The sequence below is a fragment of the Miscanthus floridulus genome, chromosome 1 (assembly GCF_019320115.1).
Source record: "Miscanthus floridulus cultivar M001 chromosome 1, ASM1932011v1, whole genome shotgun sequence".
In the NCBI taxonomy this organism is placed as follows: domain Eukaryota; kingdom Viridiplantae; phylum Streptophyta; class Magnoliopsida; order Poales; family Poaceae; genus Miscanthus; species Miscanthus floridulus.
In genome coordinates, this window is record NC_089580.1 from 198,852,239 (window position 1) to 198,880,048 (window position 27,810).

Genomic DNA, 27,810 nt, shown 5'->3' on the forward strand with positions numbered 1-27,810 from the left:
AAGGGAGGACGGAGGATGGTGAAACGCATCCCATCGCCTTTCTCCTGCTGATCTCGTCTCGTGCATGCATTTCAAACTTCTCCTTTAATTGTGAAGCCTTTTGCTCCTTTTTTCTTCGAGATGCCATGTCCATCAAGCTCAGGTTCCAAAATTAAATGATACTTCCAACAGCAGAACATGGCGTGGTGGTGCTGTGCTGCGTCGCCTTGTTCCATCGCCTTCCTTCGTCGTCTGGAACATGTGTGGCGGACTATGCACTCTGCAGAGGCCAGAGGTCAGTGAGTGAGTGAGTGAGAAGATGCGCGGAGCGTGCTCTCTCCATGGGCTTCGTCTTGGACGCCGATAAGGCGCGACCGTCACGCACACGCGTAGCGCGCGACCCCAGGTCCGTCCAGCTTGCGCGCGCGACTGAGCCTCACGGGCAGTCACTTCCACTTGCGTGATGCATGGCGTCCGACCAGCCCTGCTAAATCAATTTCTTTGAATTGCTATAAGTTTTGAATACTGTATCCGTTTTCAATTCCATGGTCCGGTGGGTTCTACGTGATGAGACGAACAAAACTAAACACTACTTACGTATGTTTCAAAAAATTTTATTTTAGTAACAATTTATGTGTAAATATGTGCTAGAAGATTCATACAAAAGTTAGTAGCACGTAATACTAAAGCTGGTACTCCAAAAACATACTAAAATTTTTACATAGTTTCTGTGGCTTGCATCATCTCCAATTCTCGATGGACTGCGATAAGCAGACGAGTCGCCCAAACGTCAAGAGCACGACCCTGTTACTCTGCCTCCGGCCACGCGTCCAGCATCTGGAAAAGAGTGATTACAGTGATGCTCCGTCACTCCCTTGCACGTTTTCAAAAAAACTATTTAAAAAAAAAAACTATAACTTTTGAACTGTGTATGTGTTTTTAAATTCATCTGCACTGGTATGTTCTACATAACGAGACAAACAAAACTAGACCCCTCTGGACTATGTTTCGAACAAATTTTAATTTAGTAGCAATAGATGTATAAAAATATGGTAGGAGATTTATGAAAGAAGTTGTTACCATATAATTGTTTACATCCAAATTTGAAGAGAAAAGCGCGGGAACTCGAAACTTTCTAAATCGTGTCAATCAAGAAATCGATTGCATAAGGATCGATATCAGCTGATTCAGATATGACTCTGGAGTCGGATCTCTTTGGGTGACGACAGCAGATAGCGATGATGAGCTATGGTTGGCGCAAGAAAACTACATATCAGACTCTACAAAAAAGGAAAGATTAGGGTCTAAGTTATCTTAAATTATGAATGTTTTCTTCTTTGCCGAAGATTGTAATGAGTCGTGCTCGAGTAGGATTCATGTTTAGGCTCCGGGTATAAATATCAAACCCCGGCTATTGTAAAGGATACACAATCAATCAAATACAAGTTACTTACTTTTTTCGGCTCCGGTCACCCCTTAGGAGTAGAAGCAGAGTAGATCTCGGCGAGTTCTTCAGCAAGTACGGCTGCATCGATCCGGTCGACCTCCACTGCTTGTCTGTAAGTACCGTCATGGCTTATACGTCTGTTCGTACGGCTGCATCGATCCGGTCGACCTCCACTACGACTATGGTATAAGCTAGTTATCAACTCTTGTCTAGTTCAAGTACGACTGCATCGATCCGGTCGACCTCCACTACGACTATGATATAAGCTAGTTATCGACTCTCGTCTAGTTCAAGTACGGCTGCATCGTTCCGGTCGACCTCCACTGCTCAAACTAGATTAAGGTCAAGTTATCGACTCTATCTAAGGGAGGCGTTCCTTTGGATAGATTCATTAAGTTACCGATAATGTTTATTGCTTCCATTATTTACTTAATTACATCAATATCACTTCGTCCGATTGGGATTGATCTAGATCGGCCTTATATCCTTCTGAACTCATCGTTTGTTAATCCAAATTTGATCTAATCTGCATCTTAAACGACAAGTTATGTTTTATCGGCCATTTTATGTCAATCTTAATTACGCATAGTGTACGGTTAAGGCATGTGTTGTCTTGAGTACATCTGTTGGCTAGCGAAAACTGTTCTATAGCCCGTTATCACGGTCTGTGTGATTCTACCTCACACCCCACTGTTAGCACCATGGAGTGGGAATCGTTATTTGGTAGATCTGTTCCTGATAGGACATGACCTTAACTGTGCGCTATGCCTGAATCGAGTGTTTTAGCCGATATCGAGTGCTCTCACAAACAGTCCACGTCACGAGACCGTTGAAGTAAAGATAAGTTGAAAGATCTGTTAGCCCCATGATCTTATTATTGTATTACGGCCTACATGATTCTGCCTCATGCCCCACTGATATTAGTAATAAGTTAGGGTCATCGAATCTATTGCTGTTTCTACGGCCTGCATGATTCTGCCTCATGCCCCACTAGTCATAGCGATAGATGAGATCTAATATATTCATTAGATTTATCTTTATTAAATGATTAAATGATGATGAGCTGTTTCATTTATACAAAGGGGATTTAGTTACTTGCAGTCATTGGCTTAGCATAAATTAATCATTATTGATATCCTCTTACCATTGACTAATGTTTGTCTAAATAACAAGATCTATCCTGAGCGATAATCGATTTACCTTCTATAATTCTATGAGCTTTAATTGATTTATTTTTATGAGTATGCTGAAATCGACTATTTAGTTGATTTTCTTCCAAATCGGCTCTCAGAGCCACACATTTGGGACTGTCTGGCAACACCTGCATGTTCCGCCTTAAATTACTGATTAGCTTTCTCTCTTTGTCAATTGCAGGGTCAAATTGACTGGCACGTCTCGGAAGGAGTGCGCAGGATCGACCATCCCTACGCTGAAGCTAGTCGGATCTCCAGCTCCATCGAGCGGACCCTTCCGGTTTGCTCGTGTGCCCTCGGCACGGGACGAAATTTTGTGCCGACAGTAATACTAAACTTGCTACTCTAAAATAAACTAAAGTTTTTACATGGTATGCACATCGATTGTTACTATAGGGGAATACAATAAATTTTTATATAGTATTTACATAAAAATACTAACCCCTAAAGAGAGTAACGAACCAAAACAAGATAAGTTGCAACCTGGAAGGAAAAAAAACTCGACCTGCAGGGGGTATGACGCCCCCGGGTTTTCCCTTTAAGAAGAAGATCTTCTCACACAGATCGAGAAAACCCCCAAACCCCTGCCCCCAGCCTAACGCAGTGGTACCGTAACCCTGTGAGAACCGAGCCGGGGCCAAACTGCGCTTTGGCACCTTGGGGCGGTCGAGGGGATTTTTTTAACCTCAGCCTGAAATTCGTTCCCACGGGGAGTCGAACTCAGGACCTGAGGAGTGCCGCCGAGCCACCTAACCGCTTGGACTAGGCGGATCTCCAGCTCCATCGAGCGGACCCTTCCGGCTTGCTCGTGTGCCCTCGGCACGGGACGAAATTTCGTGCCGACAGTAATACTAAACTTGCTACTCTAAAATAAACTAAAGTTTTTACATGGTATGCACATCGATTGTTATTATAGGGGAATACAATAAATTTTTATATAGTATTTACATAAAAATACTAACCCCTAAAGAGATTAACGAACCAAAACAAGATAAGCTGCAACCTAGAAAGACAAATTATTAAAATAAATATTGCATAAGCTACCAATTAGAAGGGGCAAGCTATTATAACACACATTACAAAAAGTCAGGCAACCTGACTGGCTGCCAACTAGGAGCATTTATTAAAAAATGACAATAGTGATGCAAAACAAGACAAGACAAGCAACGACTTGGGTGCAAATTATTAGAACAAGCATTGCATAAGCTGCTAACTAGAGAGACAAGTCATTATAAAACCCACAATATAAGTCGGAAAACATGACTAGCTGCAAATTGGAGGGACATGAAAAAACAAGAGTAGTAGCAACACAAAATAAGGTAAGCTGCACCCTGAGAGGTAAATTATTAGAAGCATTGCATGAGATGTCAACTTAGAGAGTAAGTTATTATATAACTAATATGTATGATTTAGGCACACATTCGAACCTAAAAGGGTGACTGAGAACTGAAACTAAAAAAACACTAAAAACCATAACAAAAAACTAAAACTAAAAACCACTAGAAAAAAACATAACTGAAAACTAAAACTAGGGAGCAAATTCTTTTGTGCCAATTTATGTGTGCAATAGCTACTCTTCTGTAATAACTTATATATCGTAGATGAGACAACAAATATACAAGATTTAGGAAGACATTCTAACCTAAACGGTGACTGAAATCTGAAACTAAAAAAACTTAGAATGAAAAATGAATTTTTTTTTGAAAAAATACTTGATTGAAAACTAAAACTACAAAATCATTAAAAAAAACATGACCGATAACTGAAACTAAAAAAACTAAAAAAAATTGATTGAAAACTTAAATTGAGGACAAATTCTTTTGTGGCAACTTATATGTGCAATGGCTACTCTTTTATAATAACTTATACATTGTAGGTGAGGCAACTAATATGTAGAATTTAGGAAGATATTTGAACCTAAAAAGCTAACTGAAAAATGAAACTAATTTTTTTTTAAAAACATGACTGAAAACTGAAAACCGAAACTCTGAAAGTGAAAGCGAACTAAAAAGAAACTCAAAGCAAAATGATAAAACTGAACCTCTAACACTGAAAAAAAGAACTCACCAAAACACTGAAATACCTACCAATTATGGGAGGTGAAGCACCGAAATAGCTACCTAATAATGAAACTTAAAAAGTAGAAGGGGCATTGAGGCACTACACGATTCCTGGGTTAACAGTGCAACTCGCAAAATAACAACAAGGAATGGTTCATGAGAAAAAGTAGTAACTATAAATGATTCTGATTCATAGCAACATTCGTGGAGTAATGTGACAATCTAGAAGAATGATGCACAGAATGATTCTCGGAACAACCTAGCAGAAGAAGGCCCCGAATTCTGCCGCGCAAAACTCCTGCTTAATCTGGCTGCAACACCACAGGGCAATTTTAGATGCAAAAGCAATCAGATTCTTGGGATAGCTGGAATACTGTACCTGCTGAGAACTCGCAAGACAATGCTCAATGGAAAGAGACAACTGATTCTGCTAACAAGCACCGGTAATCCGGTAATCAGATGGATGGGATGGCTGAAGGAGCCGCGGATGGCCCCTGCAGGAGCTGCAACTACGTCAGAGCGGATGCAGAAAAGGAGAAGCGATTAATACGCGCGGCGGAGAGAGGGGATGCCTTCAACGACAGTCGAAGCAGCTCCTCTGTCGTCGTCCACCACAACCTGGTGAACGAGCCGTTGATGGCTGATGCAGAAGCCCAACCACGATGGGGGGCAGATGCAGAAAGAAGAAGGGATTTGGACGCGGGGCGAAGAGAGGGCAGACCTTGGACGACAAATCGGAGCAGTTCCTCCGCCGTCGCCCGCAGCAACCTGCCCCACCCACCGCTCGCTGCTCGGCTTCCGACAGCTACGTCGCCGGATTCTGCGGCCGGCTGCGCTGCCGAACGGAAAGGAGGAGGCTGAAACGGAAAGGATGAGAAAGGCCGCATGAAGGCGTGGAGTAACTATTGGGCCGGGCTCGTTTCAGACTCGTCGCGCGGTCGCCGACGAGCGCGACCAGTCGCTAATTAGACTTTGCGCTTCGTCTTGGTCCAGGATGCGGCCACTGGGCCCGTAATCATCTTTTTTTTAGCTTGGGCCCGTAATCATCTTGCATGGTCGTATTTGCAGCTGGGAAAGCCCACTAACTTATCCGACCCACTTTCTTCTCTGCTCCTCGATGGAAGCCCAACATTACTGGTTTCCCAAATCAGCGGGAGCCCAGCAACAAATAGATTCAACAGACTTGTACGGTCAGCCAAACGGAACCGTGCAGCAACGTAAAACGTACATACGAGCACCCAAGGTCCAATCAAAAAAAAAAAAAAAAAAAACATACGAGCACCCAAGGCAAACGGTCAAGTCTCTTCAAGCCGTTCTCCGTAACCTCGAAAACACGTCTTCAACAGTTCAATTCAAGTTTTCTTAAAAAAAAAGAAAAACAAAAGAAAGCACGTCCTCCGATCCGACTCGCGACTCGCCCATGACCAATTGACCATGAGCAGCTTTCGACGACGACGTTCAAAGCCCAGCACTTCGCTGAAAATCGGCAAGGCATCGCACCACTAGAGGCTAGAGCGTGCGACGCCAAGAAAATGAAAGGCTCGTTTTCCGTGGCGCGATCGCGTGGCCAGTGCCGCGAAAACGTGCCGAGACATGCGCTCAGAGGCCGAGTGCGCGGCGCACGTACGCATAGTGCCGGCCACCGGCGCTGGGATCGCTGTCGACGGCGCCACGCGCTGCCGGGACAGGGACCAGGCACGGCATGCAGCACCGACGGAGGGGGGAGGGCGACCGCGCGCGCCGGCACGTCGCTGCCACGATCTGGCTCCCGCGCGCCGCAGATATTTCTCGCGGACCGACCGGCTGCGAGGAACAAGCAGCGGGGATGGAGGATCGGAGGAGAAGAAGATGAGGCTTGAAGAAGAAGAGGAACATGAAGAACGAGTACGGAGGTGTTCTTAGTATTAGGATAGCAGGTTTGTGTGCTCTCCACCTCTGTGTCGCTCAGCTTAAGTAGTTACAGAGGCATTGCCTCGCGTCTGCGTGTGCAAGCGTTAGATGGCTCATTCACTACCGGTGTATCTTGGGTTCGCCTTCCTGAGCCGGCCTTCACCGTCTCTGTCCTCGTCAGTTGCCGGAGAAGCAGGTGAGTTGCTGACACCGGCCGGGTGCCGCTCGGTCGGTCTCGGCAGGCCGCTCCATTGGCCGGTTTGGCCCAGCAGTCCATTTCGCGGCCACGGGGGGGACATCGTCGGAATCTGACCGAGACCAGTGACCACTCCACTCCACCGTTTTCCTGATGTGGCGAGACCTGCTAGCTATCACGCGGCCCGACTGCGACAAGGATGGCGATCCAGCACATTGCATTGTACGTATTGGTGTGGCGGCAGCGCTAGCCGCTAGTGCACGCTGTTCGACGGAGCCATCTGCAGCTGCCGCAAGTGGCGAAACAGCGTCGCAACGGCGGGCAGAAACGGAACGTACGCGTCTGTTCCGGGCTGGCTGGTGCTGGTTTGTTGTGAGAGAAAAGCACTGTTGACTGGCTGATTTGGGCCGACTGAAATCAACAAGTGAACGGGCTGGTTTTCTTTCTTCGTAGCAGCCGATCCTGCGGGTAAAGCTAACGATGGGCTCGCTCGCGGGTGATGCCTGATTCCGTGTCGGAAGACGTCAAGACGAGGACGGATCGGCGGATCCAGCATGTTTAACATTTCATCTGAGGCTTTCCGAACAGATTAATTAAATTAAACTAGACTACTAGAGGCAGTAGTTTGGAGTGCGACGTACGGCTGGCACGTGCCATTTTGGCCAGGCCAGGAGCGGGTTTTGTTCTGTCATGATCATGCAAAACCAAAAGAGAAGACAAGCATGATCGTTCCAAACCAAGTATTCTAGTCAAGGACGGGACTAGTTTTAACCATCAGGATCAGAGAGTACACACACGTCATTTTTCCCATTTTGTTTCCACTTTTTATGCGTGTTTGCGTGCGTGTTCTCGTGCATGCTGCATTTTTCGGGAGGATGCGTAACCTCGCGCTGAATAGCTGCCGCGCTGATGAACAGAGGTACTCGGCGTCTCGGCCCCACTCCCGATGTACGTTCCTGGATCGACGGATCGATGACTTGTCAAGTAGCGCATCTAACAGGGTTTTAATAAGCTTTTTAAATGGCACAAACGAACGTGTGTTTTGTGTGTACGATAGGGCTGGTTTGGGCTAGGGCTTGTTTATTGTGAGAGAGAAATACTATTGATTGGTTGGTTTGGACTGGCTAAAACCAACAAGCGAACAGGCTGGCCACTGTCTCGCCTTTTGTTTGGGTCTCATTGGAGATACAGACAGCAACTCTACAGGGGTAGCTGTATGTCTATGATACAGTTGGTAGGAGAAAACATAGATCAAATCAAATAAAATTTTAGGTGAAAATAGCTGCACTGGAATCCTGTTATTATTGTGAGCTAGTAAAGCACAATTTGCATATGGTATCTGTTTCCTCTGTTTCTCGGGAAAGTCTGGGATATGTCTAATTACTGGGAATAAATCCGAGCCCGATCAGGACCTCTGGCAGTATTCTACACTGGTTATTTCTTTTTTTATTAAATACGTAAAAGATTTATGTATCATTGTATTAAGGAGAATAGTTTAAATAAACATTCGGCGTGCTTCTATCGAACACCGAAAGAGGTCAACCAAACACAGTCGAGTGAAGCTGGACCGATTTCTACTGATATTCTAAATGGAAAAAGTCTACTTAACCCCCCACCTTTCATACTTGGTCTACTTCACCCCCCACTATGAAACCGTCTGTTTTACCCCCCTGAACTTTCCAAAACCGTCGATTTTACCCCCTGGGCGGTTTTTTGACAGCGGTTCTGCTACAGTAACAGATGGTTTGCTACAGTAACAGTGAGTTGCTACGGTCCCGGTGGTTTTGATTTTTTATTTTTGGTGAATTTTTGAAAAATCATAGTAAATCATAGAAAAATCATAAAATAAAAAATCTAATTTTATTGAACTCCACATGAGTAGATCTACACAGTGAATATATAATACGGTATGCTTTAGTACACATTTTTTTTTTAGCTTTAGATTAATTGGAAAATCTAATTTTGTCTGTAATTAATTAGAATTTATCTATAACTAAGTTATACATAGTCCAATGAGTACGAAATTTTTTATATAGTTCAAGCATACAATAATTAGCGTACCATAAAAAATTCACCATAATTGGACCATAGAAGCTGCAGCTATGAATTATTCCAATTAATTACAGACAAAATTAGATTTTCCAATTAATCTAAGGCTACAGTAAAAATTTTGTACTAAAGCATATCGTATTATATATTCACTGTGTAGATCTACTCATGTGGAGTCCAACAAAATTAGATTTTTTATTTTATGATTTACTGTGATTTTTCAAAGATTCACCGAAAATAAATATAAAAAAGAAAATTCAAAACCACCCTCATTGTAGCAAACCCACCGTTGCTGTAGCAGACCCGCTGTTGCTGTAGCAAACCGCTGTCAAAAACCGCCCAGGGGGTAAAATAAATGGTTTTGGAAAGTTCAAGGGGTAAAACAGACGGTTTCATAGTTGGGGATGAAGTAGACCATGTAGGAAAGGTGGGGGGTTGAATAGACTTTTTTCCTATTCTAAATTGTTCGGCACCATCCTACACTACACACTGTTTCTTTTACCTGTTCGTGAACGCCTATTTCACTGCTGCCCGAGTGTGTTTGCTGCTCACGCGTCTTTTACTGCTCACAAACCGGCGCAGAAGCGCGACCAGCCGTACGTGCTGGTATCAAGTTATCATCGCTGGTTGGATCCTTTCCTTCTCAGAATAATGCTCGTGATCAGAGATAGAGGAGAGAGATCAGTGGTGTGGACACAGATTTTCCTTCGATAAGAAGTAGACAGAGAAATAAAAAGTTTTAAAAGATGCACGGACATAGAGAAGCTTGAAGCACGGAAAACGTGATCAATTTTTTAAAAGGAAAACGTACCTTTTATCAAACGAGAAACCGAGATATATAGTAGTAGTATATTATTTTTATCCCGTGCCATTTTGTCACTTTGTAGTAGACTAAGGAAGGTACTTTGGAGCCTTTCTGTTGATCTGATGAGTACGCATCTAAATAAGGACTTAAGTGGTAAACGTGGTTGTCACTACTTGTCGCCGTTGTCTGTTTTAGATTTCTTCGGGTCTCCTTTATTAGGGAAAGCATGATGTATTACGTTGAGAATCTTTTTTTTTCTCACTCGGTAAATGTGAGGGCAGGTCTAGATCTTGGGATTGAATACATTCTAATAATTAAAATTTAGACATAGATTAATTAAATTAATATAATTATATATGAAATATATTTGTATATTTATTGTTAGGCATACGAGGAACAATATTTATATGTTGTATTTCTATTGTAGGAAAGTGAGTTGAAGAGTGTGCTATAAGTTGAAGAGTAGAATTATAGCATAATGATCTATAGAATCTATTTTCATCTCTCACCCTATGAATTTGAGATAGGCTTATTTGTGAGCTTGAAAAAATTATGGAATGTCAAATTCTAAGCTAAATAGCATAATCTGTCAAGTAGATTTTAATTCCTCTAAAACGAAGGATGCAAACGGTTCCTGAGTGTATTTCGTTACATCTCAGGCTTTTCCTGTTCTTCTCAGAATAATGCTCGTCAGCGACGAATCTAGACTAAACTGCTGTCTGGGTCGCACAGATTCATGAACTCAATTTGATGGGGTCGTAGCTGGCCGGAATACGCGATGTTCCACTGATTCGTACAAAGTTATCGGGGTCGCATGACCCCGACACATGCACTGTGGCTTCGCCGCTGATGCTCGTTATCAGCACAACAAAGTAATGATCCACGAGACAGGGAGAGATCAGTGGTTCGGACACAGATTTTCCTGTTCGATAAGAAGTAGACAGAGAAATAAAATGTTTTAAAAGATGCACGGACATAGAGAAGCTTGAAGCATGGAAAACGTGATCAGTGATCAGTTTTTTTAAAACGAAAAACGCAAACGAGAAACCGAGATATAGGCTCTTTTACGGTGGTTGGGTACTTATAGGTTCCTCTCGGTTTTTAAGTATGTTATTAGCTCTAATTAATTTTAAAAAGTAGAAGGTTAGTATTATAATTGCGTCTCCCCCTCCCCCGCAACCCAGCATGCCACGCACAGCCTCCCCCCTCTCCGGCAACCCATCTCCCCCGAACCCACAGCAGAAGGACGCGACACTGGTCGGCGTCGCCTCGCCCTCGCACTAGCCCTAGCCGGCGCTGCCGCCGCCGGCCGGCCCTCACCATCGCACGGAAGGACGCATCTCGCCACCGGTGGCCTGCCCTCGCCCCTCCCCCGCAACCCAGCAGGCCACGCACAGCCTCCCCCTCTCCGACAACCCATCTCCCCCGAACCCACAGCAGAAGGACGCGACACTGGCCGACGCCTCCTCGCCCTCGCACTAGCCCTAGCCGGCGCCGCCTCGCCGGCGCCATCGCGCGGCGCCCTAACCCACACTCGGAAGGACACATCTCGCCACTGCCTCACCCTCGCCATCGCGCGGCGCCGCCGCCGGTGGCCTGCCTTCGCCCCCACTTGTCGCATGCACCGAGCCCGTCGCTCCTCCCTCCTCCCCGGCGCCCCCGCCTAGTGTGTTTTGAAAAGGTGGACAATGGGGGCGAAGAGTGCATTTCCTCCGAAAAGGAAGAGCACCATGTATGACTATTCCGAAAGCCTACAGAGGTACCGTGAGCTACGCAATATCGGTCAAGCTGCAGCCTTCGCAGCATCTCGTTCACTTGAATCATATGAGCGGCTGAAACACGTTCCGCAGGATGAAGTTGGTATGAACCGGCCAAATGAAGGAGATAACAGAGGCAAGAGGTATGGTCCGGTGCTGCCACAAGCCCCAGATGTTGATTTTGTAGCGTTTAGTAATGTGCTGGATCCCTTGCATGTGCCTGGAAGAGGGGCCCCGAAGAAAAATTTGAAGTCAATTTCAAATACGAAGAAATCTAAGGTCAAATGTAGCCTGTGTAAGGATAAGGGTCACAATCAGCGAACATGCTCTATGAGAAAAGAGGTAGTTCATCTAAGTTGAAAACAGGCCATCTGCGAGGCATGTGTAGTTATGACTGATGTTTGTCCTCTTCATTTGTAGGAATCAAAGCTCTCTGAAGATGCGCTTGATATATGATTTACCAAAGATGAGTTTGTTGTTGCCTATTGTTTATAGGTACGCTGGTGAACAACATATGTTTCAAAGTGCTAGTCTCACTGTGTAGGATTGACACAGTAACAAACTGTATAGCAATATTTACTTTAGCTTTAAGTATGGATATGAGTTATTATAGTGTAGTGTTGTATGTGTTCTCATGTGCGATGTGCCCACATTTTTCTGCTGTTGTAGAAATGTTTTAATTATTATGGTATCTTCAAAAGCAGTCATTTCAGGAATGAATTAGTTTTTATGGTAGCTCCAAAACAACCACTTCTCTTGATTAAAATATGTCTCCATGGTTCTTTGTAGGATGCACACGAGTTCTTAAATTTCCTTTTGAATGAACTTGTTGATATTCTAGAAAAAGAGTCAAGTGCTGCTAAGAAAATGTATCCTACAAAGAAAACCACCAAATAAAAAAAGAATCATCAGATGCTATACTACCTCAAAGTATATTGCTGTTAAGCGTTATGGGCAGTGCAAAACGAAGGGCAAGGTCTCGAGGAAGCCCAACAGCAACTCCACCATCAACCATGGCCTCTATTGCTAAGAAAATGTATGCCAGGCCACTACCACTACATTAACATTAAAAAGATAGAAATTAGCTCACTCATGAACGTTGACACCTATTTTCAGTATCACAGTAATATAATAACTCTGAGAGTGTAGAGTAGCTTAAATACTAACAGAGGTCAAAAGATTCCCCTAACTTTAGACGCCTAAAATATCATGCTTAACCTAAAAAATAGCAGATGCATCTGATTCATCACTTGCTAAAATGTGGAAGCAAGGGAAACCCCTAGCCCTCCACTGATGCAGGCCATATTGATGTATAACAAATGATTCCCCACACCAAAACTATCTAGACATGAAAAAACCCTCTCTCCTGCATGCCAGTATCATGGATGTTAAGACGACACCCTATCTTAAAGTTGAGTTTTAGTAGCAGATAAAAAGATCAAATATTTTGAGTTAGAGTCTCATTTGATAAATCAGGAAAACAAATTGGTTACAGTACGGGATTTTTATCAACTGCATGTATGTTGCATAACAAATGATTCTCCAATTGTGTCATTATCAATCAAATTGTTCAAGCAAAGTTGGGATTCCTTCTCCCATAGTCCTTACTAAGCTGATTCATTTTCTAAATAATAAACTATGCAGCATAAAATTTTCAGCGAGTCTGCATCAATTCCTGTAATTCTAGAGGCTCTGGGCAAGGTAGCTATCGATGTTTGACCACCGATAGCCTGCCACGGGGGTACCCGAGGCAGTATGTTCGGGCTTCAGCGTATGCGGAACTTGATGGTTAACGCAAGAGACAGTCGATTTATCCTGGTTCAGGCCCTCGATCGTAGATCGAGTAACAACCCTACGTCCAGTCGGTGTTAGCCTTTGCGTTGGATTGATTATGAAGTGTTGCGTCGTACAATTGCTCTGTTGAACTCTCCATCCAAGGTGCCCTACCCTCCTTTATATAGTCAGGAGGCCAAAATCCTAGTCGGTTTACAATGAGAGTTCCTAGTAGGATTATAGAGTAATACTACTACTAAGATTATAGAAGAAGAATCCTAATTAGACTAGGTCTTCTTCTTTCCTCGTGGGGTATCCTGTGGGTCCCATACCGACAAGCCCTCGAGCACTTCATGGTTGAGTTCTGGAAGCCTCGTCTTATTCCTTCAAGTCTCGTTGAGCAGGAACAAGCATCGTCCGAGTGCTTTCTTGAGCGAAACCGTGTAGCGCTTTGTGAGATCTTTACGTGGTGTGTACTTTTTTTTACTTTTTTGGAGAAAAAAGTACTCCCATTTGGATATAGCCCCTGAGCCTCTTGCTGTTTGGCACAAGGAGCTTGAGGGTCTTTTCTTGAAATCTTCCTGGTTCTTCATTGAAAGGCTCCCCGACTTTCTTGTTGAAAAGAGCTCTGATGTTGTGTTTGGGTTCTTTTTGTCTTGCGGCCCTAACGTCGTCTGTCTTTGAAGAAACATTCTAAGTGGTGTGCGCTTCTTTGGAGAAAAAAGTGCACTCACTGAGTGTAGCCCCCGAGCCTCTTGCTATTTGGAACAAAAAGTTGGAGGGTCTTGAATCTGAGTTGTTTGATAGAACTGTATACCTCTCCTTTTGCAGCCCCCGAGCATATATCCGGGTTGTTTTGTTCAGAAAGAACTCAGAAGACGGGTTTGGCATATTCTCTGGTAGTCTGCTATTGTCAGATGTAGTTGTATGGTGGTGGTTGAGTTTGAATGCCTTTTGTTCACGGGTTGTACTGTGTCGGTATATTCTTCCGAATATGCCCGTCTTTGAGTACTGTTCCCTCTCGCCTGAGTCTTTCATTATTGAGTCATGTCTTTTCACTGTGTCCTCTGTTAGTCTTATTTTGTTGGTACTCCTAGTCCATGTGCACCAATCCTTTGATCTATAAATACCCTCGCGGAGTGCTTGCTTTCATCCATTGAACATTCTGTTGAAACCTTTGTGATCACTAACATGGTAGTTTGTGAAGTAGAGCAGCCCCCGGGAATGTTTCGTAGTTCCTATGTGTCTTGTCATAGTTGGAGGAATTCTTGTGATAGGGATTAGAGGTAGGCTAATCCCACGGTAGCAATGTACTAGGATGTACGTGGCGGTAGTTGGAGGAAGTCTTGTGATATGGACTTCGTTCCTTCATCTGGCAGTTCTGGGTTGATCCTCGTCGCCTGTCTTGAGACTGTCCGGTTTAGATCAACACCATATCCAGCATCACATTGGTCTTAGGTAGACATATGCCTGCCAACCTTCTCTGCTCCATGTTGTCCTGCCGTGCTGCTGATTTCTGCCTTGGAAGCACTATGTCCGTCCTTTGAAGAAAACAATGTAGCCGATGGTGGTTTGTCCTTCCGAGTAGCAATTTGGGACACGTAGTCATTCTAGAACCTAGCCGTGTCCGTGTTCTTCTTTGCTACTTTGCTTTTCGTGGTACCGAGTATGTTGGGTCTTGTAAGATTTGTAATCTTCTATTTTTGAAGTCGCTTGTAATGAAAAGAATCTTTGTCTTCTGAGTTGTTATTTACTTTTTTGCTGTAGTTCCGATTGCTCATGATATTCCCAAGTTCTTTTCGTAAGAACCGAGTTCTTATGTTCCTTGTGAAGTTGCCTTTCTTTTCTTCTTTGTTGATAGGTTGTTCTTGCAATTATCTGATTACTCCGCAGTATCGCTGGATGGAAAAATCTAAAATCTACCCGTTGAATTGTACCGTTGTGTGGATTTGTGCCCTCCGTCATTTTAGCTGTATCGGTAAATGGACCGTTGCGTTCTCACACGGTGCTTTAACGGGCCTGGTGGGCCATTTTTAACGCTATAAAATCTATTTAAAGACCCTTCGTCTTCTTTTCCTTTACTGCCTTCAAACCCTAGCTCTCAGTCATCCGTCGTCGCCATTGTCACCGTCGTCTTTAGTGCCGCTGTCAAGGCTTTCTCTTCCCCTAGTCGCTTTTTTCCTTCGTTAGTATATGGGTAAGAAGAAAACCGCAAGCAAGTCCCAATCTTCCTTCATGGACGAGGAGTCTTCACTCTCCGTGATTGAAAATCAGGAGTTTGTTGCCATGAGGGCCGCCCAGAAGTCTTGGCCGACTCCGACGACCACCGAGGAGCAGCTCCGTGAGCTTATCAACGACGGTTTGATCTAGAGCAAGGCCATTGCTGAATGGAGAGTTCCAGGCGAGCATCGGGTCCCTACCCCAGGTCCTGGTGAGATTGTCTTTTTTGTCTCTTTTATTCGTGTTGGACTCTGCCTTCCTACCTCTGCTTTTCTTTATCAGTTTCTTAGCTATTTTGGGATTTGCTTGAACCATCTTGCTCCTAATGTAGTCCTTCACCTTTCTGTCTTTGTTCATCTTTGCGAAGCTTTCCTTGGAATTCCTCCCACTCTTTCTATGTTTCGTTACTTCTTTCGTCTGAAACCCCAACCTCGCCGTGAAGAAACCAACGTTCTTGGTGGTTGTGGGATTCAATTTCACCAGGGTCTTAAGAGCAAGTTTTTTTACTATGACCTGGTTGATTCTGTAAGAGATTGGCGTGCCGGCTGGTTTTATGCCGCCAATCTGATCTCTTCTCTTGCTGTCCACTCTAGATCTGGTCCCGTGGTTAATGACCGCTAGGATAAGAATCATGTTTCGTCTGCTGAGGTTCAGGCAATCCAGCCATTCCTTGATAGGATTAGTATGCTGAAATAGCAGGGATTAACCGGCTTTGGCATTGTTTCGAGTTTTCTTCGTCGCCGAGTTCAGCCTTTGAAGGAGCGAGAGCACCTTGGCTTCGAGTACTCTGGGGCTGAGGATCCTTCACGCATGGTCCTAGCTCTTGAGCTAACCGATGAGGAAGTACTTGAGCGTCTTCAGAAGATGCTAAAAGGAGCAAGCGTTGTCTCGCCTACCGTCTCCGAGTTCTCTACCAACAACCCGCCTCCAGCTATAAGTTGTTTTCTCCTTGTTCGGGTACTTTATGTATTCTTGCTGTATCTTTCTTTATTTAACTTTTCCTTATCTTGTTGTCTTATTCTTTTTCGTAGGAATTTGGGCACAACTTTGTTGACCCAATCCCTTCTCTTGTTGTTTCCCCTGTCGTGGCGAAAACTAGGAAGGAACTCGCCGTAGCTTATGCAACCAATAAGTCCCTAATCTTCACAGCGTTTTCTAGAGTTTCTTCCGGATTTGTTGATGTATATGAAGAATATGTTCCTCGTCTAGTCCCTCGCGGTCCTCGTAGTGTCTTGAAGAGGGGGCGAACAGATGGGTCTTCGTCTGGCCTGCCTGCTTCCAAGAAGTCTCACAAGTCAAGTACTCCTCCAGGTACTCCAGCTATAGCTAGCATGCTCTTAGGTGAGCATATTTATACTCTTTGTCCCTTTGATTTCTTGTTTTTGTCTTGAAACGAGTGCTTTTATTCTTTTTTCAGCGGGTGCCTTGGTGGCCTTGGTCGAGACCAAGGGGGAAGAGGATGATGAAGTACCCCTTATCATGCGGCGGTGAGTTGTTTTCATATTCCCCTTCTATTGAATTTGTCCTCTTTATCTTGACTTTTAGTCTTGATCTTTTTTGAAGTAACCGGACGTCGGGTACAAGTTCTTCTAAGGCTCCCGCGCCGGCTTCTTCTGGGGCTCCGGTATTGAGTTCTTTGGTAGCCTTGGTACCAAGCTCTTCCGCACCTCCGGTGCCGAGTTCTTCTACGGCTCCAGCCCCGGCTTCTTCTAGGGCTTCGGTATCGGCTATACCGCTCCTATCGCCAAGTGGCGGGGACATTTTTGCCGCCGTGGTCTCCCCCTGCGAGGTCTTCTTTGGCTTTGCGAGGAAGAAGGTGTCCAAGTGAGTAGATTCTAGCTTCATCCTTTTACTTCTGTTCTCCTTTTTCCTGGTTCTCATCGGTGATTTCTTTTATCAATTTTTAGTCCTTCGTCTTCTCTCGCTTCTTCGTCGACTTCTTCTCAGCCCTCCGCTGTGCCACCAAGTACCGAGCCTCAGGACTCGTAGCATACTATTGGTGAAGTGGCTACGGGGGCTACAAACCTCTCTAGCGATGGCGCCGCTACAGACTTGGCCGCCCTGGAGGTGACCGTGGCCATTGCGTTGGGTCCTTCTAAGGGATTGACCTCGGCTTCCCAGGAGGTCGCTCTGGTCATTCCTTCTTCACCTTGGCCAGGCTCTCCTCCTCCTTCTCTTACCTCTGGCAGTCCTCCTTTTGCTGATGATGTGGTGCAGCAGTTCGATGCCACTCATCAGCTATCAGAATTAACAGCTGCCTGAGGAGACTTGTCCTCCCTTGCGACTTCTTTTGGAGAAAAGCTCTAGGTAAGCTTTTTCATCATTCCTTCTTTAGATGTTTGCTTTTCTTTGGTCTTTATTCTTTGTTCTTCTTTGTATCTTTTTGCTTAGTCATTCTCTCATGATCACACCGGCTTCTTTTTCTCGTCTAAAAACGAGAAAAAGTTGTCTTTAGAAGTGAGCACCCTGAAAGTTGATCTTGATCTCCTCCGGGCTAAGCTAGAGGCTGAGCGTCAAACGCATCAGGATGAAGAAAAATCTCTTCGTGCTCAGGCTATTGAGATCAAGAAGTAGAGGGATGCTGCTCTTCAGGAGGCCCGAAAGAACTCGAAGGCTGTGAAGGACTTGGAGGTCGTGAAGAAAGAGTGCAACGGTATTGAGGGTTATTTTTGTTTCTTTTTGTATTCAAACTTTTCCTTTCTGCTGACTTGTTGTCTGCTGCTTCGTCCAGCTCTCCGGGTCGAAAAGCAGAAGCTCTTGGAGGGCATTGAAGAAATGAAGACTCTTGTTCGTACAAGTCACAACAAGGCTGAGGAGGTAATTACTCATGCTGAAGTGGAACTTGCGCTTGCTAAGTTGATTAGGCGTGGAGCTGATAGAGATCTTGTGTAGGCCTAGAAAACCATTGAAGACTTATTTGGTAGGTTGGTGATGGATACTGAAAACTGGAAGGCTTTGAGGAAATCCTTTCGTTCAGTAGCCGACGTTCTTCGAACTCCAGTGGATGACGGGCAATCTTGGGCTCAGTTGATTCCTCAAATTCCGACTCGTTTCCATGAGTTTGTGAAGAGGTGCGCTCAACTGTGTATCAAGAATGTTCTGGCCCAAGTCCGGGTTCTTGCTCCAGCGGTTCCTTTGTCCAATATAGCAGAGGAATCTGATAGTCAAGAATACATCGATGCTGTTGAGAGGATGGAGCCTGAAGTTGAAGATTTAGCTAGTAGGATAGTAGATAATCTTAATATCATCCTCCCTTCTCCTGATGATGAGGCTTGATGTATTTGACTTTTATGCCCGTGCCTTGTAATATGACATTATACTTCTTTTTTGAATTAAAGTCCTTTTTGTTGATGTCTTCTTTGCCTGAATGCCCTGCTTATTCCTTGGACGATTTGTCGAGTACTTTTCTATTTAAGTAAACAACTCATGTTGACGACCTCTCTTGATCTGTCGAGTGCTTGTCTGGCCTTCTCTTGTGCCCTGTAAACAACTCGTTCTATGTAGATCTTTTATGTTGACGACCTTTCTTGACCCGTCGAGTTGTAAACAACTCATTATATGTAGATCTTTGTGTTCTTGGTTATCTCCAGTGTAGCCCCCGAGCCTCTTGGTATTTGGTACAAGTAGCTGGAGGGTCTTGCTTTTGATATTGCTCTGGTCTTATGCCTAGGCTTAGTTTCGGTCTTTTTGATTTTATTTCAGGTGTTACCTTGTTAGCTACCCTCATCGGTGGGCTCAAGTGTCTTTTCAACTATTTTGCTCTCGGCCGGGATGCTCAGGCGTCTTTTCAGCCATTTTACATTTTATTTCGGGTGTTAGCTTGTTAGCTACCCTCATCGGCGGGCTCAAGTGTTTTTTCAACTATTTTGCTCTCGGTCGGAATGCTCAGACGTCTTTTCAGCCATTTTGCATTTTATTTCGGGTGTTAGCTTATTAGCTACCCTCATCGGCGGGCTCAAGTGTCTTTTCAACTATTTTGCTCTCGACCAGGATGCTCAGGCGTATTTTCAGCCATTTTGCATTTTATTTCGGGTGTTAGCTTGTTAGCTACCCTCATCGGCGGGCTCAAGTGTTTTTTCAACTATTTTGCACTTGGCCGGGATGCTTAGGCTTATTTTTAACCATTTTGCATTTTATTTCGGGTGTCAGCTTGTTAGCTACCCTCATCAGCGGGCTCAAGCGTTTTTTCAGCTATTTTACTCTCAGCCGGGATGCTCAGACGTATTTTCAGCCATTTTACATTTAAGAGACAACTCGGATAGAGCCATGAGATATATGTTTGTCAAGAGATAATCATCTTTATTGATCACGAATATTGATGTATTACAATGATACATTGCGGCATCTTTGTTGATCATGAACGTTGATCTCTTGCGTCTTGTATACATATTCTCTCTTGATTTGTTTTTATGCGTAGAATCTCCATAGCTGACTGATGTGCCATGTATTATTGACTTCTTTTCCATCCTCAGTTATGAGCTTGTATGTGCCTGGTCCGATGACTTTTGCGATGATAAAAGGACCTTCCCATGGACTAAGTAGTTTGTGGCGTCCGTCGATTTTTTGTATTCTTCATAGTGCTAAGTCTTCGACTTGTAATGATCGAGACTGAGTATTCTTGTTGTAGTGGCGCCTTAGTCTTTGGAGGTATTTTGCTGATTGCAGGGTAGCATTTACTCTAACTTCTTCTATGCAGTCGAGTTCTAATCTTCAGGTGTGTTCTGCTTCTCCTTCGTCGTATTGTTCTATCCTTGGTGACGTCCAGATCAGGTCTACGGGTAGTACGGCTTCTGATCTGTATACCAGGAAGAAAGGTGAGTATTCGGTGGCTCTGCTTATCTGAGTCATTAGCCTCCATACAACTTTGGGTAATTCTTCGATCCATTTTGCCCCATAGTCTACTAGTTCTTCATACAATCTTGGTTTTAATCTGGCTAGTATGAGTCCATTAGCCCTTTCTACCTGTCTGTTGGCTTCTGGATGTGCGACTGGTGCGTAATCTATACTGAAGCCGCAATCCTATGCCCAACTTTTGAATTCTGTAGCTGTGAAGGGAGAACCCAAATCTGTGATGATTCGATTGGGCATGCCAAAGCGGTGCATAATATCTTGGATGAACTCGACTGCTTTGGCTGCGCTGTATTTGGCGAGTGGTTTGTATTCGATCCACTTGGTGAACTTATCGATTGCTACAAAGATGTACTCGAAACCGCCTTTTACTTTCTTGAGAGGTCCCACTTGATCCAGCCCCCAATAGAAGAAAGGCTAAGCGGGTGGAATGCATATGAGGTTGTGGGCTGGCACATGAGCTTGTCTTGCGAACATCTAACAACTTCTGCATGTTCTGATGAGTTCTTCTGTGTCTTTCAAAGCGGTTGGCCATCTTACGAACATCTGACAACTTCTGCATGTTCTGATGAGTTCTTCTGCGTCTTTCAAAGCGGTTGGCCAGTAGAAACCAGTGCAGAATGCTTTGCCGACTAGTGTTCTTGAAGTGGCGTGATTTTCACAGCAGCCTGAGTGTATTTCGTCTAGGATTTGTTTGCCTTCTTTAAATAAGACGCATTTTAGGAGTACTCCTAATGATACGGCTCTTCTGTATAGCTTGTCTCCTACTGAGACGTAATTCTTGCTTCTGCGGACGACTTGTGTGGCTTGCTGTTTTTCTGCTGGCAACTTATTCTCTTTGATGTAATTAATAAAAACCTATGTCCATGATGTGTTGATCACTAGAATCTGGTTGCCTTTTGCTGTGAGTTCTGTGGTTGTCTCACTGGGTTGTTTGATAGAAGGAGTTGATAACTCCTCTATGAATACGCCGAGTGGGACTTCTGCCCTGTCGGATCCAAGCTTGGCAAGAACATCTGCTGCAATGTTAGAGTCTCGCGGGACATGTAGAATTTCTAGTCCTTGGAAGTGTTTTTCAAGTTTTCGGATTTCAGCGCAGTAGGCACCCATGTTCTTTTTGGTGCAATCCCAATCTTTGTTGACTTGGTTGATGACTACTACTGAATCACCGTATACGAGTAGTCGCTTGATTCTGAGTGTAATAGCCACTCTTAGCCCGTGTATGAGAGGTTCATATTCTGCTTCGTTGTTGGTGGCTTGCCATAATATCTAAAGGACATACTTTAGTTGTCTTCCATCTGGTGAAATTAGGAGGACGCATGCACCCGCTCCGCCTAGCTTAAGTGATCCATCAAAGTACATCTTTCAATGATCAAAGATGGTGCTTGATACGGGTTGTTGAATTTCTGTCCATTCGGCAACAAAATCAGTAGCGGCTTGAGGTTTAATTATTTTCCGTGGGGTGAAATCGATGTTGAGAGCACCGAGTTCAACTGCCCACTTGGATATGTGTCCTGTTGCGTCTTTATTGCGTAAGATGTCTCCTAGTGGGAAATCTATCACCACGGTAATCTTGTGGCTCTCAAAATAGTGACGAAGCTTGCGTGAAGTGATCAGTAGGGCGTAGAGTAGTTTTTGTATATGCGGATACCGGATTTTTGATTTTGATAGCACTTCGCTGATATAGTATACTGGGTATTGTACTTTATATACGCGCCCTTCTTCTCTTTCCACTACTATTGTCGTGCTGACTATAGTAGTAGTTGCTACAATATATAGCATCATGTCTTTGTCTTTCTTTGGAGGTGTGAGGACTGGTGAGGAGGTGAGGTATGCTTTAAGTTTCTTGAAAGCTTCATTGGCTTCTTCTGTCCACTCAAACTTGTCTGTCTTCTTTAGTAGTTTAAAGAAAGGCAACCCTTTTTCGCTGAGTCTTGATATGAAATGGTTGAATGCCGCCATGCAGCCTGTTAGTTTTTGTACTTCTTTGATGTTTCGAGGTCCCATCTCTGTTATTGCTTGAATTTGCTTGGTGCTTGCTTCAATTCTGCGATGACTGACCAAGAATCCGAGTAGTTGTCCTGAGGGAACTCCGAATATGCACTTGTTTGGGTTCAATTTCCACCTCCACCTCTTCAGATTCTCGAAGGTTTGTTTTAAGTCTTCAATCAGTGTATCCGGGTTCTTTGTTTTTACAACCACGTCGTCCACGTATGCTTCTACGTTTTCGCCGATCTGATCACCAAGGCATGTTTGGATGGCTCTTTGGTAAGTGGCTCCAACATTCTTGAGTCCAAATGACATTGTCTTGTAGTAGAAGGCGCCGAACGGAGTGATGAAAGATGTCTTGCTTTAGTCTTTTTCTTTTAATGCAATCTGGTAATACCCAGAATAGCAATCGAGAAAAGATAATAGGGCAGATCCTGCTATTGAATCAACTATCTGATCAATGCGTGGTAGTCCAAATGGATCTTTTGGGCAGTGTTTGTTGAGATCTGTGTAGTCAACACACATGCGCCACTCGTCTGTGTTCTTTTTCTGTACTAGAACTAAATTTGCTAGCCAATCCGGATGGAGAATTTCTCTGATGAATCCAGCTGCCGTTAGTTTTGTAATTTCCTTTTTAATTGCTGCCTTCTTGTCGGGAGAGAATCATCGTAGTCGTTGTTTTATAGGCTTGGAGCCTTCATTGATATGAATTCCATGCTCAGCCAACTCTCTTGGGACCCCTGGCATGTCAGCCGGCTTCCAAGCGAAGATATCTTTGTTGTCCCAAAGAAAGTTGGTGAGCGCGGGTTCCTATTTTGCTGATAGGTGGGCACTGATGGTTGCTGTTTTTGTGGGATCACCGGTGACTAGGTCGATTTGCTTCACGTTGGCTTCTTTTGGTGGTGCTAGGATGCTTGGTCTCTTAGGCGGTATCTCTAGTTCTTCTTGGCTTGTTTCTGCAGTGATAGTGGCTATTTCTTTTCCTCCATCGTTTGCCTATGCCTTTACTGCAATTTGGATCGCCTATACGTCATAGTCAAAAGTGCGCTTTAAGTCACTCTGAAGAGAAAGAACTCTGTTTGGCCCTAACATCTTGAGCAATAGGTACGGACAATGCGGTATTGCCATGAATTTTGCTAGTGCCGGTCGCCTAAGAATTACATGATGTGAGGAATCGAAATCTATGACTTCAAATTTGATGAACTCTATGTGGTAGTTCGAGAGAGTCCCAAAGGTAACTGGTAGAGTGATTTGTCCAAGTGGCATCGCTGCCTTGCCGGGTACTATGCCATAAAAAGGTGTGCTTGTTGGTGTGATCATCTCGGCGAGTTATAGTCCCATCTTCCTTAGAGTTTCTGAAAAGATGATGTTGAGTCCTGCTCCTCCGTCAATTAGTACTTTCGTGACAGTCATGCCGGCAATAGTTGGATCTATAACCAATGGGTAATGGCCTGCGTTTCTTACGCTGGTCCACTAGTCTTCTCTTGAGAATTGGATTGGGTACTCTGACTAGTTGAGATATCTTGGAGTAGCGGGTTCTACGGACATAATTGTTCGTAGCGCTAGCTTTTCCTGATGTTTGCTTCTGGAGTCTAGAATCTCGGCAAAGATTACTGCTACTATCCCTCTAGATTTTTGGAATCCCTTGTCATCATGGTTGTCTCCTTCTTTTTTCTGATTGTCTTCTTTATTGTTTCCCTTGCTATCTTTTCTAGTGTACCTTTCGTTGAAGGTGTAGCAATTTCCGATGGTGTGCCTCCCGTTGGGGTGCAAAGGGCAACGCATGTTCTCGATGTCATCATATCTTCTAGGCTTGGTAAATTTCTTTGATTTGTCAGCCATCGCTAACATGTTGTCTGGACCTCGCTATCTCTCCTGATGTCTGTTGTTTCAAGGATTTTGCCTGTCCGGGTTGTCTCTGTTGTTCCTTTCCGAGAATCTTTCTTTTGTTTTTTCTTCTACAGTAATAATCTTTTCTACTGTTCTTCTGAATTCTTCGTTATTTCTTGGGTTTTCTTTGCAAAAGTCTTGGAATTGCCACCTAGCCACGATTCCGTGAGAGAAAGCTTCGATTACTTCTTATTGTGTGATGTCATGTACTTGAGCTCATAGTTCGCCAAATCATCGATAGTAATTTTTGAGACTTTCACCTCCTTTCTGCTTGAGTCCTTTTAATTCTGCATGGGTGATTGGATGTGTAATGGTTCCCACAAAATTTTCACAAAAAGCTCTTTGTAAGTCTTCCCAATTTCTGATTGATCTAGGATTTAATTTGTCAAACCACTGAAGCGGCATGATTTCTAGGGCCATAGGGAAGAACAAGGTTTTGATGTCATCGTCTCCTCCGACTAATTCAATCGATTGAGAGTAGATCCTGAGCCATTGCTTTGGTTCGGTCTTGCCATCATATTTGGAGTGGTTGGATGGTTTGAACTTATGAGGTAGTCGAATCGAAGCAAGTCTGTTTGCAAAACAGGGAAATCTATCGTGCATTCGGGCTTCTGTATATTCTAACTCTGTGCCCCTTCTTGCTAACTATCATCTTGGCGAGAGTAGCTTTGTGTGGCTGTCCGAGTAGGTGCTCTGCTTCTTTCCTTTCTTGGTTGCTCTACTCGGTTATTTTGACTGTGGTTTCTTTGGCTTCCTCCATTGTGACTTCCACTTGGTCCTAGTCTATCGAAAGCAGACTTCCTTTGATTTTGATCTTTCTATTCATGAGATGTTGCCTTTCCATCATTTGTTTTAAAGACTGTCGATCGGAGGAAATCTCGGAGTTGTTCCTGTTTTTCATTGGGATGTGAGGTCGCCCTGAGTTCTTCTAGTACTTCCCAGATCTTGTCGTAGGAAGTATTCGCTGCTCGTCCTTCTTCGATTTCTTGTTCTGATTTTCTTCTATTGTACTCTGCCAGGTCTGATTCATATTTGATCCATGTGTCTCTCCGCTGTTTTGCACGGCGTTGTCGTCCTTGTTTCAATTTGTTCTTTCTTTCTCTTGCTTGCCTCTGGCTCTCAGTCTCACCATCGTATCCCTAGATGAATGGTGATATATTAGACTCGGATTCATCTAAAGATCTTATGTCGGGTGCTTCTGGAGGGGATCAATGGTGATCGAGGACGGCGAAACATGAGCACTTCTCTAGCGTGAGTTGTTCTATCATCGTCGTTGATTTCCGTACTGGCAGAGCTGTTGATGACCTCAGTAGAGGTCTCAAAGTCATAGATGGAATCTCCTTCTTGGTAAGGTAGAATTGTTGTTGTCGTGTCATCGATTAGTTGGGCGTCGTCATTTTCAGGAACGGTATCTGGCCAGTGAATGATGTAGTCTTGAGATGTTATGGTTAAAACAAGACCCTCCTGGGCTCCCTTCAGTGGCATTCTAAGCATGGGATAAGTGGATCCTTCATGCCATGACTGATAGGATGTTGCCATGTTGTGGAGTCTGAACGGAAGAAGACCCAACTTCTTTGAAATATTCTAGGCGTATTCTGAGTAGTATTCTTGACAGGTTGACGTCATGTCCCAGAGCTCTGTCAGAAAAGAACTCGGTCTTCCAAAAGAACTCGGATAAGGCTTCGCTTCGAAAGCAGAACTTGAGTTTGAATCAGATTCATGATCTTACGAGAATTGAGTCGGATTGAGCTGTGTGAATCTTCTAGAAAACTGGTCTGTCGTTATTGTCGAAATAGAATGATCCTAATGATGACCTGATTCTTCAAGGAGACTACCTTGGAGCTTGCCGTCGTCGCCTGCCTTGCAGATCCATGAACCAAAGATGAAGATCGATCCCTTTGGGAAGATCATGTTGTCGAGGTCCATCACGCTCTCGGATGCAAAGTCGCTGAAAGCCCCTACCTAGCGCGCCAGCTGTCGATGTTTGACCACCGATAGCCTACCACGGGGGTACCCAAGGCAGTATGTTCGGGCTTCAGCGTATGTAGAATTTGATGGTTAACGCAAGAGATAGTCGATTTATCCTGGTTCAGGCCCTCGATCACAGATCGAGTAACAACCCTACGTCCAGTCGATGTTAGCCTTTACGTTGGATTGATTATGAAGTGTTGCATCGTACAATTGCTCTGTTGAACTCTCCATCCAAGGTGCCCTGTCCTCCTTTATATAGTTAGGAGGCCAGAATCATAGTCGATTTACAATGAGAGTTCCTAGTAGGATTACAGAGTAATACTACTACTAAGATTACAGGAGAAGAATCCTAATTGGACTAGGTCTTCTTCCTTCCTCGCAGGGTATCCTGTGGGTCCTGTACCGATAGTAGCCTAGCTCATTATATTTCTAGAAGATCAGGAGCACATTGCCACAAGAAATGCAGATATCATAATATGGAATGCACAATGACATGACAGCAACTTATGTGTAGTGTAACAAAACTATGGCAATTATCAGTAGCAAGATGTAGTAGAAGACCAACCAAAGAGATACATATCGAACATCCCCAGGTAGAGGTAATCGTTGCCACTACCGTGCACTCGAATCCAAAACTGTCATCAGAACTTCCCAGATAACCAAGCAAAAATCTTGCTACATGGCTTCACGCGAAGGGGGGAAAGGGGGTATTGTAGGGGCAATATTTTATCACAGAGAGTAGCAGGTTACAAACTTACATTACTGAGACAATTAACAGATCGATGCAAACTGAGCTCTAAACTTACAACTGAGTTGAGGGTGCCATCCGAGCCCCCATATTTTGCAGGCAGGGGCACGCTTCTAAATATCTGATGGTTTTGTGCAAGGGCACGCTTCTAAATGTGCAGCAAACATAAGAGGGGACAAACAAAACATATAGTCAAGTCCTTTCAACTTTACCCAAAAAAGTAATATTTTTTCCCGTCTCTCTTCTGTTGAAATGAATGGAGAAAGCAATTGTAGATTCGAAGCTCGAAATCAACCCGAGCAAACATATTGCAGATTCAGAACTCTAAATCAACCCGAGCAAACACAATGCAGATAAACTACTGAGAAGAATGCTAGTGCATTTTGCTACAACGTGAGAAACCAAATCAAAATAATCAAACAAGTGGAGGAGGAGAGAAAGGGGTGGGGGCACCGGACCAGGGCAGAGCCACATCGGATCGCTGCGTCGTCGTCAATGTTGGCCGGCGTGGGAAGAGGAAGCCGCAATTAGTGAGAAGTTTTAGACTGACCAACATTGACGACACCACACCTAGCTTAGTAGACTGACCAATTCAGATCATTCAGCGACAAACTCACATTATGCCTCAATTTTACAATCCAAACCAGTCATAATGTAAATTAGGTAAAACTTCTGCTTAGGAATCATGTGCTAAAAAGGTGCATTTAGTGAGAAGTTTTAGAAACAAAATCACAATGTGACTAAGCTTTCACGTTATGTCTCACCAATTAATATCTGCCTCTAGGACTAGCAACTTGGAGTATTGGAAAATCTTCAGATTGCCAAAGGTGAGATGAGGCAAGAAACACAACAAAGGTGTTTAAAAAAAGACTATTCAATGTACAAATGTTTCTACATCCATAGTTTTTTCGTCGAAAAGCAACAAGCCCGTTTGACCTAACAATTCGGATTATTCAATCATCAAACCTCAATTATCTAATATTAATGATACACCA

At 44.0% G+C, this 27,810-nt stretch overlaps 1 long non-coding RNA gene across 1 annotated transcript; it reads right to left on the minus strand.

Moving 5' to 3' along the window:
• Nucleotides 1-683: 683 nt before the first annotated feature.
• LOC136508730 (uncharacterized) lies at nucleotides 684-5,576 on the minus strand. The gene is made up of 3 exons (XR_010772102.1): nucleotides 5,059-5,576; nucleotides 4,939-4,990; nucleotides 684-816 (listed from the first exon to the last, which is right to left on the minus strand). It is a non-coding gene; the product is annotated as an uncharacterized lncRNA (long non-coding RNA).
• Between the last annotated feature and the right edge of the window lie 22,234 nt (nucleotides 5,577-27,810).